The sequence below is a fragment of the Pseudonaja textilis genome, chromosome 2 (genome assembly GCF_049901715.1).
Source record: "Pseudonaja textilis isolate UNSWEBS1 chromosome 2, rPseTex1.2, whole genome shotgun sequence".
Classification (NCBI taxonomy): domain Eukaryota; kingdom Metazoa; phylum Chordata; class Lepidosauria; order Squamata; family Elapidae; genus Pseudonaja; species Pseudonaja textilis.
In genome coordinates, this window is record NC_141991.1 from 167,611,760 (window position 1) to 167,628,140 (window position 16,381).

At 37.1% G+C, this 16,381-nt stretch overlaps 1 protein-coding gene across 1 annotated transcript in view; it reads right to left on the reverse strand.

Annotated features, from left to right (window-relative positions):
* PCGF3 (polycomb group ring finger 3) overlaps positions 1-16,381 on the reverse strand; it is a 63,342-nt gene extending 46,961 nt beyond the window's left edge. The window contains exon 1 of the mRNA XM_087926386.1: positions 16,091-16,381. The gene's annotated coding sequence lies outside the window, so the exon portion shown is untranslated. The remainder of the gene's footprint in view (positions 1-16,090) is intronic.

The following is a 16,381-nucleotide window of genomic DNA, read 5'->3' on the forward strand; positions in this document are numbered from 1 at the left end:
TATCAGCTTCCAGCAAATGAATAAAGGGAAAAATAATATCTTGAATACTCTGAAGCTTTGCAGAACGTGCAAAGAAATAGGAGTAGGAGAGAATAGAGGTAAAAGAAATAATAATTAACACAGTGTCTCACTAAAGCAGTTACCTATTCCTTCTTCTCTTTTTCTTTCGCACTCTTTTTTCTTTCTTTCCTTTTTCTTTTCTGATCAGTTTTTGACGCTTGGTGGCTGCAGTTTTCTGGCAAGGTTTTTCAGAAATGATTTGCCATTGCCTCTCCCAAGGTCTGAGAAGGTATTACAGACCCAAGGTCATTTAGCTGGCTTTGTGCCTAAAGTGGGACTGGAATTCACCTGGTTTCTAGCCTGGTGCTTTAACAACTACACCAAACTGGCTCTCTGCGTATTCCTTAGAGATATCTTAAACCTTGAAGTAAAGTCCTGCTTCTTTCTCTACTGGTTTCTTGGAGTAATTCCATTTATCAGAGATGCTAAAGAGATGATATATCTATTTGCTTTCCCAGCTCAGGCTTTGCTTTGAGTCCCTGGAGTTTCACCTAGATCTTTTAAAAGAATAAACTTTTTCTCTATATAGAAAGGCAAAGGTGCATGGAATTTCCTAATTATGTGTCTGTCCATGCCAGAGAAAAAGTATATTCAAAAGCAGACATAATTTGATATTTACACTAACAAGGAAGGCTACAGTGAGGTGAATATTAGTTGGTTATTCATAACACATTTTCTCTACTGACATTTTGATGTAAGGAGATACACATCAAGTATAAATTTACTTCCTTTTCTTGTAGCACCATCCTGATATGCTGTGCTACAACTCCCATAAATACTACTCTATACAATTTGGGACATACTCATTTGGGATTGTAGAATTGGAGGATACTGTTCTAGGTTACTTTTTAAATAAATTTTACCTCTACCAAATCTTCAGCACTCTGTGCTCATTCTTTATCCATTCTCCACACCCCAATCTCCAGAGGTAAAACTAAAACCTTCAATCCTCTATGGCATTGAACTATGGCAGCTCAAATATTCCCACAGAGATGAATGCAGTTAAAAAAAATAGAACCAAGTTAAAATACATTATTCTTAACAGGAAGCATTTGATTTTGACAATCCCTCAATTTTTCATCTCAAGGAAAAAGCCTCTTCAGTCAAGATTGATTTCTAGTGATTACATGGACTCATCCATATCACAATGGGTTGGCAGCACCTAGCTGACCTTAACCATATTGAAAAATGAGCTGCATGGGAGTCAACTTGGTCAGGACTTAGATAGGAGACCACCAAGAAATCTCAAAGCTGTATGCCAGTCTAGGAAATTGAAAATATGTTACATATTATCGTATTATTGCGAAGGATTTCTCTACATAGACATTTGGAGTCAAACATTATTCAACGATGTCTACATTTTTCATCTCATGACAACTAGGGATCACCTCCAGGCAACTAACTAAAATTTCTCCATTATATGTAAATTAACAATTTAATTAATGAATTGGGGAATGAAATTTCATCAAAATCAGCAAAAATCTGAGCATTATAGTGGTTATCCATATTGTTAATTGACTAAACATGAATTAATTTATTCCTATGTAAACTTCTATATCTCTAAAAAGCTATTGGTGTTGGTCCTTGGGATTTAAATTCTGACTCTTTACCTTTTCTTAGTATAAATAAAAGTAAGCAGGATGGGAAAATAGGAGTTCAAGCTTCTTCCTGCTCAATAAGACAACCAAATATCAAGATTGGAATCTGAAACTACGTGTATAAGGAATAAGCATACATGGGTCCACTCTAATTCTAATATAAGATGCAAAAAACAAATGGGCTTCTCCCATTATTATGTTTATGGGGAAATCTACACCCTGATGGCAGAATCATACTGTATTTTCCTACACAATAACATCATGCTGTTTGTTTCTCTGAAATCATTCAATAATAATGGGATGAAAATTATCCAACACAGTGTTTCTGTAACTATGTATTATTGACAGGGCAGGAAATTTGTATTTTCAGCAATCCTGTGTTGTGATATGTTTGTTCTAAACCAGTTATATTCTGAATATATGCCTCTTCTAGGGGGAAGAAGGGCTTGCTAATTTTTGCTATAGGAAAGGAAAAAAATATCTTCCAAATGTAAATTTGTAGTTTTTTTTTAATTCCCTATTAATCTTTTTTCACTACTAATGAGTCCAAATTAATCTGTACTGTTAGCTGACTACCAATCAAGGTAAATAAACTACATTAGTAGAAAAGCAGAATGTGATTCACTTACTGGGATGCTAAGAACCTCTGACCACTTCACACCTAATTAGCAACATGCTAAAAACACTGAGAGTCAAAGTGCTATTGTTCAGAATGACTGTTAGCATGCCACATTACTGCCAAGTCATTGATTTATTTGTTTGCTTGCAAACTTATTTATTTTCTCCAACTTATATTCTGCTCCAGTCCCAAAGAACTCAAAAGCAGAATACAGTTACCGTATTTTTAAGTATTTACACCATCATGAAAATATTCCTCTGAAATACATCAAACAGTACAATTTAAATAATGAAATTTGTCAGAAACAGTACAAAACTTAGATATGTATCGCCATCAGGGCATGGGGGGGCAGGGGGAGCCTCCGTGTGGTTCATATAGCTTAGCTCACATTCTGATTTACCCAGATTCCAAAATGTTGTTTAAACATAACAATGTACAAAATAAGTCAATATGATTGCCAGAACAATCTAACTACTGAACGCTTTTGCATCTTTATCCAAAGAAATAGAGGATGCAAATTGTATGCCAAATGTTTAAGCTACTCCCACACAGTCAACATAATGAAAACTTGGAATACTGTACATGCAAAGAATCTCTGAAAATCTGAGAGTAAATAACAATAGAAAGCAAAATGTTTATAAATCTCTCTTTGAAACTATGGGCCGTGAAATCACTCAGTGATCAAGAAAATTCCAAACAAAAAATAGTAGACTTTATCCAACTGACACCACTTATGAAAAATGAATCTATATGTATAAAAATCTGAAATATATGAAAATCAGACTGCATTTTAGTTCAAAGACATTATGACTTTTCTTCATAAATAAAGCTAAAGTTCCCCCATAAAAAGCCAAGCCACACAGGTATTAGAATCCTTGAACCACTGATGCGACAGCCTCACGCTCTATCACTGGAGTGTGAATGTTTGCCCAATAGGGAAAAACAACATGCAGTTTGAGAGAAATCTTTACTCCTTGACACTTCTTCATCTTCAATCATATCTTTCTGAAATATGTTTCAGCTTCTTTGAGATACTTCTAGGGCCTGATCTCCATGGGGTGTACAGCCCCACTTGAAGAGAATAGATAGGTAAGGGAGTAATTACTGAAGGACCCTCTGGTGCATTCTTTCAAAAGAAATACAAAACTCGAAAGCATTTGGTAATTAGGTTTCATCCAGTAAAATGCATGCTGGCTTTGCTATTAGAAAGATACTATGAGAAAATCAATGAACATCTGGAATTCTCAAGAGTGCAATATATTTTTTGTGAAACAAAAAGTAGCCCAATTTAACTATACCCTCATTCAGTGAAGTTGCTCCAGGCAGCTTGATTTCTAAAAACTCATTTCCCCTTGATAATAATCACTCCAAAATAATGTGAAGCAAACATCAAAAGTTATCCAAAACCTAACTCTCTCAAAAAACAATAAATTCAAATCAAAGTAATCTTAGAATGAAATACACTTGAGTTGCTTATTTAATGATGGGTAATTGATTTTAAAATATACTAATCTGTTAAGGAGTTCAGGAACATTTCAATTAATACTGAGCCAGAAATGCTGGTTGAGCTCCCTGAATGCTTACTGCACCTGCAAAAGATATTTCTGATTTTTTTTGTTCATTTCTTCAATTCTGTTATATTTCTCTCCATTATTCTGCACTTTCTCTGCTTCTTTCTTCCATCCTCATTTGAAAATCTCCATGGGATGAGTTTCTTCCCAATATCTTGCCTTGGGGTTTAATTGAAACAAAAAAAGCTAGTCTACTTCAGATATTAGAAAGATGATTGTATAATGAAACAGAGAATTTTATTTATGTTATTGATTATAACTATTTTAATCTGAATAACAAAGATGGGAAATGCATGCTGCTTAGAGACAGCGTTGGCTGAGGTGGCATACAAATCTTGTAGTTACCGTATATAAAGAGGCAAATAAATGAGAAATTCCCATACCCAGTGAGAATTTTGATCAGACTTCTTTCCTTCTTTAAGAAAAAAAAAATCATTTTCTATTCTGTCAAACTGAATGAAAATGGTTCAATAAAAAAAATACAAAATGAAATACGGGCATAAAATTAATCCAAGTAGAAACTTTCACTAGTGGTTTTGAAATGGTGATGGCCCAAAGAATGGCCCCTATTATAAATTGCATAGATAGGATGTACTTCGGAGGAACATATAATCTGTGTTCTGAATTACATTCCAAATAGACGTAGTAGAAAGAACTATTTACTTAATTGGGTAATGCCTAGCTTGCATGTAAAAAAGAATAAATATGGTGCACAAATACTTTATTCCAAAGTGTCACTCCTGACACAATTCAAAGAAAAAAAATCTCTTCTTTGGGAGCACAGTTGCAATAGGAACAACATTCACAATATATCTCACATTCTGGATTAAAGGTTTTGGAATAAAAGAGATGTATTCCTTTCTTTTTCTTCTTCTTCTTGGCTTTGTGTGTGTGTCTTTTCTGTCTCCATCTTCAATAGATTATATGTGTAATTTTATGTTTTTAAACTTTTTTTAAATGAACTTTTTTTCTGATTTAGAGATTGAAGCTGTGCTACTAAACATATAATACACAGTTTACTAACCCTAACCCCAGAAAAACTGAGATTTTTAGATAGACTTCCAGTGAATGGTTAACAAAACCCTTGGAAAGGCACAACCTATCAGGAAGTTCTGTGGGACAAGTAGAATCTTATTTTAAACTTCTGTTTCAGTAAGCAAAGAGAAAAATGTAATCTACTGCTATGTTTAAGAACCAAGGAATTTACATCACCCACGCTAGGCCTAAGCCCACACTATACTACATGGACTCGATGGGCACAAAACAGAATTTGTGCAGTAAAGGACACCACACCTATCCTGTTTTATGTATGAAGAGTCAAATATAATCTGCATCATTTCTTCTCTCAAGTACCATATACAGGTAGTCTTTGATATACAATTGAGCCCAAAATTTTGTTGCTAAGCAAGTTAAGTGAGTTTCGCTCCATTTTATGGCACAGTTATTAAGTGAATCACTGCACATGTTAAATTAGTAATATGGCTGCTAAATTAATCTGACTTCTCCAATGACTTTGCTTGTGACCCCAGGACACTGTAACCGTCATAAATATGAGTCATTTATCAAGCATCTGAATGATCAGATGACCATGGGATTAAATTTAAGTAAGCCATGTATAACTAAGAAAATATGGGTCATACTCCCATCAGAATGGCAAACAACAATAAACATTCATATTATTAGAGGGTTCAGATCCATCCAGTTACTTGCTAGGAAGAGATACTAAGGTCAAACTGTCACCAAGTAACCCTTTAACCTGCATCGTGCCTTTATCACAGGAACAGATAGCAGTTTGTTTGCACACACAGCACCTTTTTGGTCAGAAAAGTTCATGACAACTGAAAGCTTCTTTAAAATGTATGCACATAAGCAAGTCACCAGTATTATGATATGGGTGATATTGCATGTGGAATATTATACTACTATTTCTAGACTGTTTTGATAACCCCCAACACGATCAGCAGCAATTATTCAAGAAGTACTATTCATACTTGAATAATGGATCAAACTAAGCAGCACTCTTTAAACAAACTCATCTCAACAGTACCAAATCTTATCTTGCAACTTATATATTTAATCGTGTGAGCTTCCTAAGGAAGAAAAGCTATTTGCTTTAGTCCTGATTTACATATCGCTGGTGTTAATTACCTGGTTTTTCCCAATTTACAGGATGGCACGAACATGCAGATTTGGCAATTTACTCACTCAAAGAATGTTCCTGATCCCAGGCGTGGCTATTTGTAAGGCCAAGCTTCACACACACACACACACACACACACAGAGTACCCAATGCTTTTCTTTAGTACTCAATTTTAGAATAGAAATTGGATTTAACAGAATTGACAGATAAGACTCTGTCAAGAGGAACTTTCTGCTACTGCTTCTTTAAAAAGTGATGCCATGGAAGCAAAAACCAAAACAGGGAACAGACGGGCTTTTAACTTCAAGGTGACAGTGCTTTGCAGTTTTTTTAGGCAGAGGAGCAGAAAAACTACTATGAAGACAATATTCCAGTAAGCATTCTACAGCAATACATTACAAAACAGATTTGCAGTTAAGCCTTTAGGCTAGCTTCTTATGAATCCTTTCTGTCTTTGGACAATACAAGGAATCACATGATGTAAATTATGTCTGCTTATTTTTATAGTCTTGGCAGCAATTTCCACTTCACTTTTGGCTCTAGGTGTGCAAACCGGTACAAAGTGACAGCCACTCTTGGGCATCTAAGTTAACTTTGCAGTATCTTTTCTTACAGATCCAATTGTACACTCCATGCAAAGTTTAAGGACAGAACGCTAAGCGTTCTGTGCATTAAACAGCTAATTTCAGGGAGAAAGAAATGCACATGTATGAAGTAGCGGAAGTATTTTAGGAAGCAAAAGCAGGAAAGGCCTAATTAATTGTGGGCAGTGAAAAGCATTGGCAAAGGAAAAGTAGGAAAGAAAGGAGCTAGGGAAGAACTGGCTCACAGACCATGTGGTGAAGGAAAGGAGAGACTAACAATATGCTTTATTAGGCTTCTCCTACACATCTGATAAATTCCCTATTTTTTTCTAGCTGAAATAGTTCTACTTCTGCCAAACTACAGTCAACCTAAAACAGTTCAGTAGAACATCCCAAAACACAATGAATTTCCTTCAGCTTTGGAACAAAACATTTTTGCATATTCCTAACATAAATTTAAATTTTTTTAAAAAAAACTGTAAGGGACTTTGAAGAGAGTTAATCCAATACCCTCTTCAATTCAGGATCTGCAATGCAATATTCTCAATAGTTACAAATTATATTTTCTTTGAAAATACTTTTCACATAACTAATCACATATTAAAAGATTCGTAATTTCAGAATATATTGGGGGCACAAAAACAGGTTTACTTTGCTGGATGAGAGATGATAATTTGCATCTACAGATACCACCAATTAATATCAAAGCTTAATTTAAACAAAACATTTAACAAACATTAACATTTAAGTAAGAACTGAAGAGCTTTCTGTGTATATATCACACATACCTATCATGCTTTGTCTTTCAAGGTAAGCAACCTTGAAGGAGTAAAAACTAACAATCAAAAGAAAAAAAGAATAAGGGGGGGGGGGGGAATTAGCTAAAACTTTTACACCATTCACTATAATTTTATGTATCCTTCCACATCATTTTTGCTTCTACCGTGAACATACACTGCTTCATATATTGCCTCTTTTTCTTTAAACTTTTTTTTCTGACTTTTTGAGGATCTCATCAACATTATTTCAATTATGCCTTTCTTGTTCTTCCCATTCCTATTAAATCATTGTTTCTTCATATATTTGTTCTGCAATTTAATCCTTAATCAATTTCTATGTGACCAAACTAATATTTCATCCACGCTGGGTTGCATAAAATTGCAAAGTTATATACATAATCTCATTTGCTGGCTATTTGAAGGACTGTCTCTTTCTAGTTACATCTACCCAGCCCATTTAGAAATGGAAGACAAGGTATGTTCCCCTCTGTTAAGGAAGTATGTCTAGTGGGGCCCAAGGAATAGAGCCCTCTCTGTGATGGCTCCCTCCATTTGAAATTCAATCTCCTTGGAGATAAGATTGCCCCCCATATTTATTATGTAAATTATGTCTGCTTATTTAGCTATAGAGCTGATTAAGTGACTGTGTACCTGCTGCTGCTGGGGTGAGGAAGGGGATGGGTAGGTTATAGTTTCTTAAATTGTAAAATTTTAATGTTGTAAGCCGCCTGGAGTCACAGTGAGTTGGGCAGCCATATACATTTAATAAATAAAAAATATAACAGTGGAAAAAGTGCACTTGTGAACTATCATTTTTGCTTTTATGACATTCACTCATCTTTTGCAAGACTATAAATTACCATAAAACCTTTCTACCAGCATTTGTATGTCCTAAATTTTCATTTTTAATCAGGCATTCTATACAAATATACTTACTTGTTCTTCACTGACTTCCAAAACAACTTTAAGCTTTCATCTAAATTGTTCTGCATTTTTTTTTCTGCCTCTTTTATTCATTGTAATTCTTTCTTGCTCTCTTTGATTACATTACTTGCAACTATCTTTCTTTCTATATAGTTTATATAATATATGGATGGGACAAAACAGGTTGGAGTTAAAGCCAAGCAAACCAAAGCTGCTATTTGTTCACTTGGGTTCCTAAATATCTCAAGAAGTGTCTCTGGGTAGCACTGTTCCTGAAAGAGCAGAGCTGTAACTTGGAGGTCCTCTTGAATTCATGATTACTACACCAGTGGATAGGTGAAAGTCATAGCCAGGGAGATCTTTGCCCAACTCTGCCTTGTGTGCTGGTTGTGGACCAACCTGGAACAAAAGGGCCTTGCAATCCTAATTCATGCTCTATCTGAATTATTACCATAATAATACAGCATGGGTTGCCCTTGAAGATGACTAAGAATCTTCAATTGGTCCAGCATGCCATAGCCCATGACCCTACAGCTTCAGACCCGGCACTTGCCCCCTATGAGCTTCCAAGTGCTGCTTTTGTTTTTAAAGTTCATGACTTCAGTACCGGAGTAGTTGTACAAATGCCTTCTTCCATCTCATTTTGACCCACTTGAATCAGATTCTTTTCATTTGGCTCCAAGATTTCACAGTTCTTTTCCTTATATCCACTTTGTTTATAGAGATTAATCTTTGAGTGGTTTTTCCTAAAGGACTAATAATTTATCTTCCTGAGAATGTTCACTTTCACGCTTCTTTCTTTCCCTCCTTTCATTTTCGGTCATGTACCATTTTCCAAGATTCATTCTCAGTGCTAACACTTTCTAACCCACATTCAAAGTCATACAATGTCCATTTCCTTCAACAATTTGATAGGTCTTTCATCATAGACAATCAATCATGCTTTCATATGCATATTCATTCCTCTGGCACGTGTACATACAGACACATGCTTAAGCCACTTATTTGAAACAGACAGATATAAATCATTACTTTATCAGTCACAACTCTCACTCATTCTTGGGTCTCTGAATAGCCAAGTACCTTCTATTCTACTCTCACATTTTGTTTCCAAATATCCATTTGTGACATCTAACAGATTTTCTCCCTCCCTGCACCCCATCATTCAGACGGTGTCTTAATTTTTCCTACAACTCATCTCTAGTTCTTCTATCATCAACAGCCAACAGTCACTGAAGTACAACATCTCCAACTTCTGAATTTTTACTTTCATATGCACCTGTAACAATCTAAATGATACTTTCTGGTATAAATTTTAGTTCACATTTGTTCACATTTAAATCTACACTTTTATTTACTTGCAGGACGTTATCAAGTTTACTTAACAAGGCCTTTCATTTCATTTGTTAATTTGTGGTCTTTATTATCTACTCTTCTTACACATTTGCCAATGTATGAAGGGTGGTGATGACTGCAGCCTATCGAAGATTGTGATTCAATCTTCGATAGGCTGCAGTCATCACCACCCTTCATACATTTGGCAAATTGAACCTTTTAAAGAACTATTTTAATAGACTAGAGAAATATAGACTAAGTTACCAGATTTAATCATACTTGTGCCACATGCTGCATTTCCTGTTAAGTGTTCGGACAGCATTGATCAGCTCTGTCACATTTGGGCTGGCATCCAACAAACACAACCAAAGTTCAGTTCTATCCCATACAGGCTAAGTGCTTCTCAATACCCACCGTGCAGGACGCATTAGAAAACAACAACCGATTGCCCATCTCACCAATTAGATGGTCCAGGCAGTATACAGGTAGTCCTCAATTTGCAACAGTTCATTTACTGACAGTTTAAAGTTACAACAGCACTGAAAAAAGAGTCATGACCATTTTTCACACTTATGCCAGTTGCAGCATCCTCATGGTCACCTGATCAAAATTCAGATGCTGGGCAACGGACTCATATTTATGATGGTTGCAGTGTCCCATAGTCACGTGACTTCCTTTTGTGACCTTCTGACCTGCAAAGTCAATGGGGAAGCCAGATTTACTTAACTATGTTGTAATTTAACAGCTGTAGTGATTCAGTTAGCAACTGTGGCAGGAAAGGTCATAAAATGGGGCAAAATTCACTTAGCAACTGTCCCACGTAGCAACAGAAAATTTGAGGTTCAATTGTGGTCATAAGTCGAGGACTACCTGTATTGATACGCATTCAGTATACTGACACTGCATAATGAGTTTCTTCACTTCTAAAGATTTTTAAAAGTAGAGAAATTCCAAGAAAATTATCAGGGTGGAGGTGTTTTGTTTTTTTTTGAGAGGGAGGGCAGTCCATTCAATTTTAAGCAGCTGTTGATCTTAACCTCAAGTACTAAAAGCAACTTTTATTCAGAAGTCAAATTTAAGGAGATAATAAAAAGTTATTTGTTCACAGCATGTTTGTGGGAACAGCATAATTCCTTGTCAAAGTGGTGACAGATAAAATAATATTGTGACAGGGTTAAGAACAAACCCCCCAAAAAAGTTGCAATAGACTGAGGAACAGTTCTGAATTCAAGGGAAAATAATGCTGTTGTTTTTTTCACCTAAGTTTATTTGAAGAATGAGGGTAAAAGTAAGTAATCATTTACTCCCAAAGTGGGCCCGACTGGTCAAAAAAGTGAGACAGGAATTATTACAAGCTAGAGCATCATAAATTATTCAAGACTACTTATTTGCTTTTTCTGGACGGAAGGTAGAGGTGACACCAATATATGTCTGAATGCTCCCAGGGAAAACTCCAGCACATAGAAAATTAGTTGTCAAGGAATCGAACAATCAGCATAGCTTCTTTTCTTCGACTAGCTTTCTCTAAACTGGGAATTTTAGAATAATACATTTCAAAAGCAGTTCTGTAGAATTTCCAGCTGTTGTGCTTCAGAAGGCTATTTGGGAAGATGTGTCTGAATGTCATCACCCATACAGATCCCTATAGAAGAATCCTGCGTCAAAAGGTGAATGCTGTTCCTAACCTATTTCTCTCCTCCCCTGCAACCTTTCCATTAAAAAAATAGACCATCCTTATGGAGTAGGAGCAACATCCTCTTTTCCTATAGTATGCAGTTTATGTCAGACACATAGATTCATTTAAAAACCTTTGCTGGAACATTTAAAAAAATAATTTCAAATTCCACAGGTTTCCCATCTCATTCTACAATTTTCTTTTGAAAAACCCAGTTCTTATTCATGTGCGAGCATTTACATGTCGCCCCTATTGTTATTTACAGCTCAAGATCATATAGTAAAAGTTTAGCCACTTTTTAAAAAACCCCAACTGTTCAAATTGTTAATCAGAACAGGATGACCATGTTGGATAAGAGGGAATAAAAGAGAGAAGAGATAATTTTGCAGGGAACATAACATTGTGAAAAAATATGATAGTAAAGGTTTTGCCCTAAATTCCAACTGTGCTTTAAAGCTATTCTCTCACACACATATACTCTCACACGCGCGCACACACCTGTTTGTATTAGGAGCACCTGAGAAAACAGTGACTCATTTTTCTTAACTGCATAACAACTGGAGAACCTGTGCTCCTCCTTTTAAAGTTTAAGGCTTAAACAGGGAATAAATATGGCTTTTTTTTTCCAGTTGACAGAAGGGGAAAAAAAGGAGGATAGGGCATTCTTTAACCAAAAGTTTTTCAGGCAACAGGAATACTAATTTCATAGTGAAAAACAACTATTTATTTAAATAAATTTTCATAACTAAGCCAGCACATAATGCTGGTTCATACAGAGAGCCAGCATTTTCTGCTAGCTTAGTTATGGAGCAAGGTGTGAAGATCTGACAAAATGGTCAAGGATACATTAATATACTTTCCCTTTAAGATACCGTAGAATAGGTAGTCCTCCACTTAATAATCATTTGTTTAGGGACCATTTGAAGTTACAATGTTACAACAGCACTGAAAAAGTGGCTTATGACCAGTTTTGACACATTACAGCATTCCCTTGGTCATGTGACCAAAATTAGGGCACTTGGCAACTGCCATGTATGTATAATGGATGCACTATCCTGGGTCATGTGATCCCCAATTGCAACCTTTCCAGATGGCTTCTGACAGTAAAGTCCATGGGGGGGAAGCAAGATTAATTGACTGCATGATTTACCTAACAACCGCAGTGACAAAAATGCCATAAAATGGGGCAAAACTCACTTAACAACTGCTCTCCTTAGCAATGGAAATTTTGGACTCCATTGTAGTTTTAAGTCAGGGACTACCTGTATACAGCAGTTTCATGCACATGCCTTTCGGAAATGAAATACAGGGAGAATTAGACTATGGCAAAAGTAAATGGGAAGTAAGAATTTATTCTACAGCCTGCCTGCCTTTTGACTACCACAGAGTCAAAGAGATCAGACTAAGTGCTGCTTTCTGAAATATGACCATTAGTGGTTGTATCTTTTCTTTTCTGTACACTGAGCGCATATGCACCAAGACAAATTCCTTGTGTGTCCAATCACACTTGGCCAATAAAGAATTCTATTCTATTCTATTCTATCAGGAGTTCAACAGAGAAGTATGGCAAGACTGATCTTCCCTTCTTTCCTCACCTACAGAGCATTTCACTATGGTTGCATCGGTTTCAGTTCCGGAAACCAGAACCAAACAGTATGTAGAATGTTTCACATTGTCAGAACTCTGGAGATGATAACCCAATGTTCAAGGATGAGCAATAAAGGCACCAAAGTTTTACAATTTAATTTACCTGAAGATAAAAATTTGATACAAACTTCCATAGAAGCTCACTTTGCTTACCTTCACATATCTGAACATGAAGCCATAACCCATGTGTTATACAATTATATTGAAAGTTTTTCACATTGTATGTAGTTCTCTATCAGATGTATCACACGCTCTATAATACAGAATTCTCCACACTCTCTGCAATTTGACATACAAAATCAATAATCCAAAATTATGATAGCAAAATAACAAAATCCAACACAACATAAAATGCAAAGACAAAACCTAAGCCACTAGTAGGGTACAAGAGTTAATTCCACATGCCAAGAAATTTTAAAAAGTCATAAAAGTCTTGAGAATACTGAAATACTTAAAATGCCTAACATAATGGGAAAGGGTTAGCCTAGAACTGCAAAGACAGGAATGTGGTTGGTTAGAAGTATTTCCTTAGAAGACTTAAATAATAAGATTAGGCTATTTTTAATCTGAACAGAAAATAGAAAGCTTTTATTTAAAAAGTACACACAACTAGATAATACACCATACAGAGTTTCCACATGCTTACTAGAAATAGTTCAATCAGAGCACCAGTAAAAATGGATCACATTACTCCCTACCTCCAACTGGAAAGCACAATTGTTACGTGAATATTCAAAGGAGTAATCTTAGTTTACACCAGACTATGGGGACCAACAGCCTTGCCTTATGTGCGCTATTAACTTTCTGTGCACCCTAAAACTTCCAAGGAATCCTTGGGACTTTCTTAACAGTAAAGTTGATAAAGAAATGGAAAAAAAAGGTTTAAAATTAAGTCATTTCCACCATCACCAAGCCACAGTATTCATTAACTTCATTTAAACAATGTATCTGACAGATTCCAGCATACTTTTCAGGTCGAAGTTTCTAAAGTATACTTGCAGTGCACAAATCACAAACATGCAACAGGTCCGTGCATTATGGGATATAAAATACATTTTTAAAAATCTAATATATACAAGCTCCAATTAAATAAAACAGTTGGGACATTTAAATTGGGCTTCTTTTTTTGAACAGCGGGATTCCCCCCCCCTTTTTTTTTTCTCCCTTCTTTTCAATTGTGTCCAATTCTTGAAGACTCCCTGGGACAAGTCCCTGCAGTTTTCTTGGCAAGGTTTTACAGAAGTAATTTGCCACTGTCTTCTTCCTAAGGCTGAGAAAAAGTGACTGTCCCAAGGTCACCCAGCTGGCTTTTTATCTATGGCAGGACTAAAACTCGTGGTCTCCCAGTTTCTAGCCTGATGCCTTAGCCACTATATAAACAGGCTTTTTGTAAAAACAAAAGTCTTGTTTATTGATAAGACTTTCAACACTACAAACACCTTAGTCAAATAGGACACCAGAGTTTGGAGCAAAGCAAAGTTTCTAAATAAGGTTAGTAGAAAACCTGGATGAGAATGTTAGCATTTTAATGAATAAATACTACAACTTTAATCCGATTATGTGAGTTCAGAGAAGGGGGAGGAGGATGCAGTGTATGTACATATGTATTGTATAAAATAACTTCAAGAATAAGTTGCAATGCTGTATGAAATTAGGCACACCTAGAAAGGAATATATGAATAAACCCAATTCTTATTAGTTTCACATAATACTTTTCCATGTGGGATTACATTTGTTAAACATAGTAAAAATTTTGAGACTAGATTATTACAGTATAGACAGTCTTAAGGTTTTTTTTTCCCCAGCGTGTTTGAAATTTACAGCAACTCATAATTGGTTATGAAGATTATGTATTTACTACCCATTCTAACCATTACATTACCATAGCAACACAAAACTTAAATGCCAACCAACTGATTTTAACATAATCAAGAGGAACTCAAAAGTGTCTTTCTTCAGCACTCATACCTTATGACAAGAAGCACACCTCTAAAACTCAGAACATATTATTTAAAAGAAAATCACATTGCTATTGAATTACCCAATACATGCCTACCATTTCCAGGACAGAACATACCCCAGAAGCAAAACCAAGTACACTCACGTAGACAAACATCGGAGGCCATGAACGTTTTTAAAGTCCACACTGGCACAATACAAGATAGTTACTGCTGCTATTGAGTCAAGAGTTCTGCAAATTAACTCAAGACTTCCAACAATTATGCCACAACCTTAAACTGTGCCACAGCAGAGCTTTTGTCCTGCCCGATAAAACACAACCAAATCACACTTTATTACTTTTTCTAAAAAAAAAACAAAAACACAGCTAAACTTGTAGGGCAAGCTTACCAGTTGAGCGGCAATGGGCACTGCTAAACAAGTACGGCACTGATGGTGAACAAGCCCTTAGTCACTATGCAAAAGCAAGCAAGACTATTTCTCGCCCTAATTTGGGGGCGGAAAGGTGGGGTGAGAAAGAAGACAAAATTAAGTGTAGTAGTTCTTCCCCCTCCCCAGAGCAGGGTGAGTTTCTCTTTTAGACCACGAAGGGGGACACACACATGGCTCCTGCAAGAAAGAAGCCAATACTTCAATGCTGAAAGGGAGTGGGGAGGGGGAAGAAGAGAGAGAGGAAGAGGAGTCCCAGGACAGGATTTTAAAAATATATTAAGACAGCTCTGGAGGGGAGAGCAGTGTAGTTATCCGGGAGGACCCACAAGGCAAAAAGTCTGCCAACTCTGAATCAGAGAAATGACCACCCCGCCCCCTGGAAGTATTTGCTGCAGTCCCAGAAAGTTAAGAGAGGTGCCCTTGAAATCCACCTCCCCAAATTAGGACCACCCCCCCACCGCCCCAGGCTCAAAGGCAAGGAGGGAGGGAGAGGGAAGGGGTCTGGCACAAGACCTTCCTCCCACACACACACGTCCCTCCTCTCGACCAAGGGGGGGGCAGGCGCCCACTGCAGCCACCCAGGAGGTGGGGGGCTCCTCTCGCAAAGACCTCCGCCACCCACCAACTCCTTTGGCCCAACGGCGGGAGGGAACCCGCCCCTATGGGGCCTCCGTGGTAGGTCTGGGGGAGAAGAGGAGGAGGAGGAAGGCAGGGAGGGAGTGGGGACAGAGAAGCAAGGAGGCAGCCCAAAGGAGAAAGACACTGACCTGGCTGGGGGAGGAGGAGGAAGAGGAGGAAGAAGCAGCGGCGGCAGCAGCAGCAGCAGCAACGAGGACGGCGCCGACCACGCGGGTGGATGACGAGGGAGGGAGCCCGCTCCCCTTTAAGACTCTCGAAGAGACTGGGGTTGGGGGGGGAGGGATTTAAAAAAAAAAAAACCAAACGAAAACGAGAGCCAGGAGAAGGTTAGAAGGGGGAAAAAAATTATTCCGGTCGGGAGTTAGTACAACAAAGAGGCGGAAATAGCCGAACCGAGCCGAGCGCGCCCGAGCGGGGGC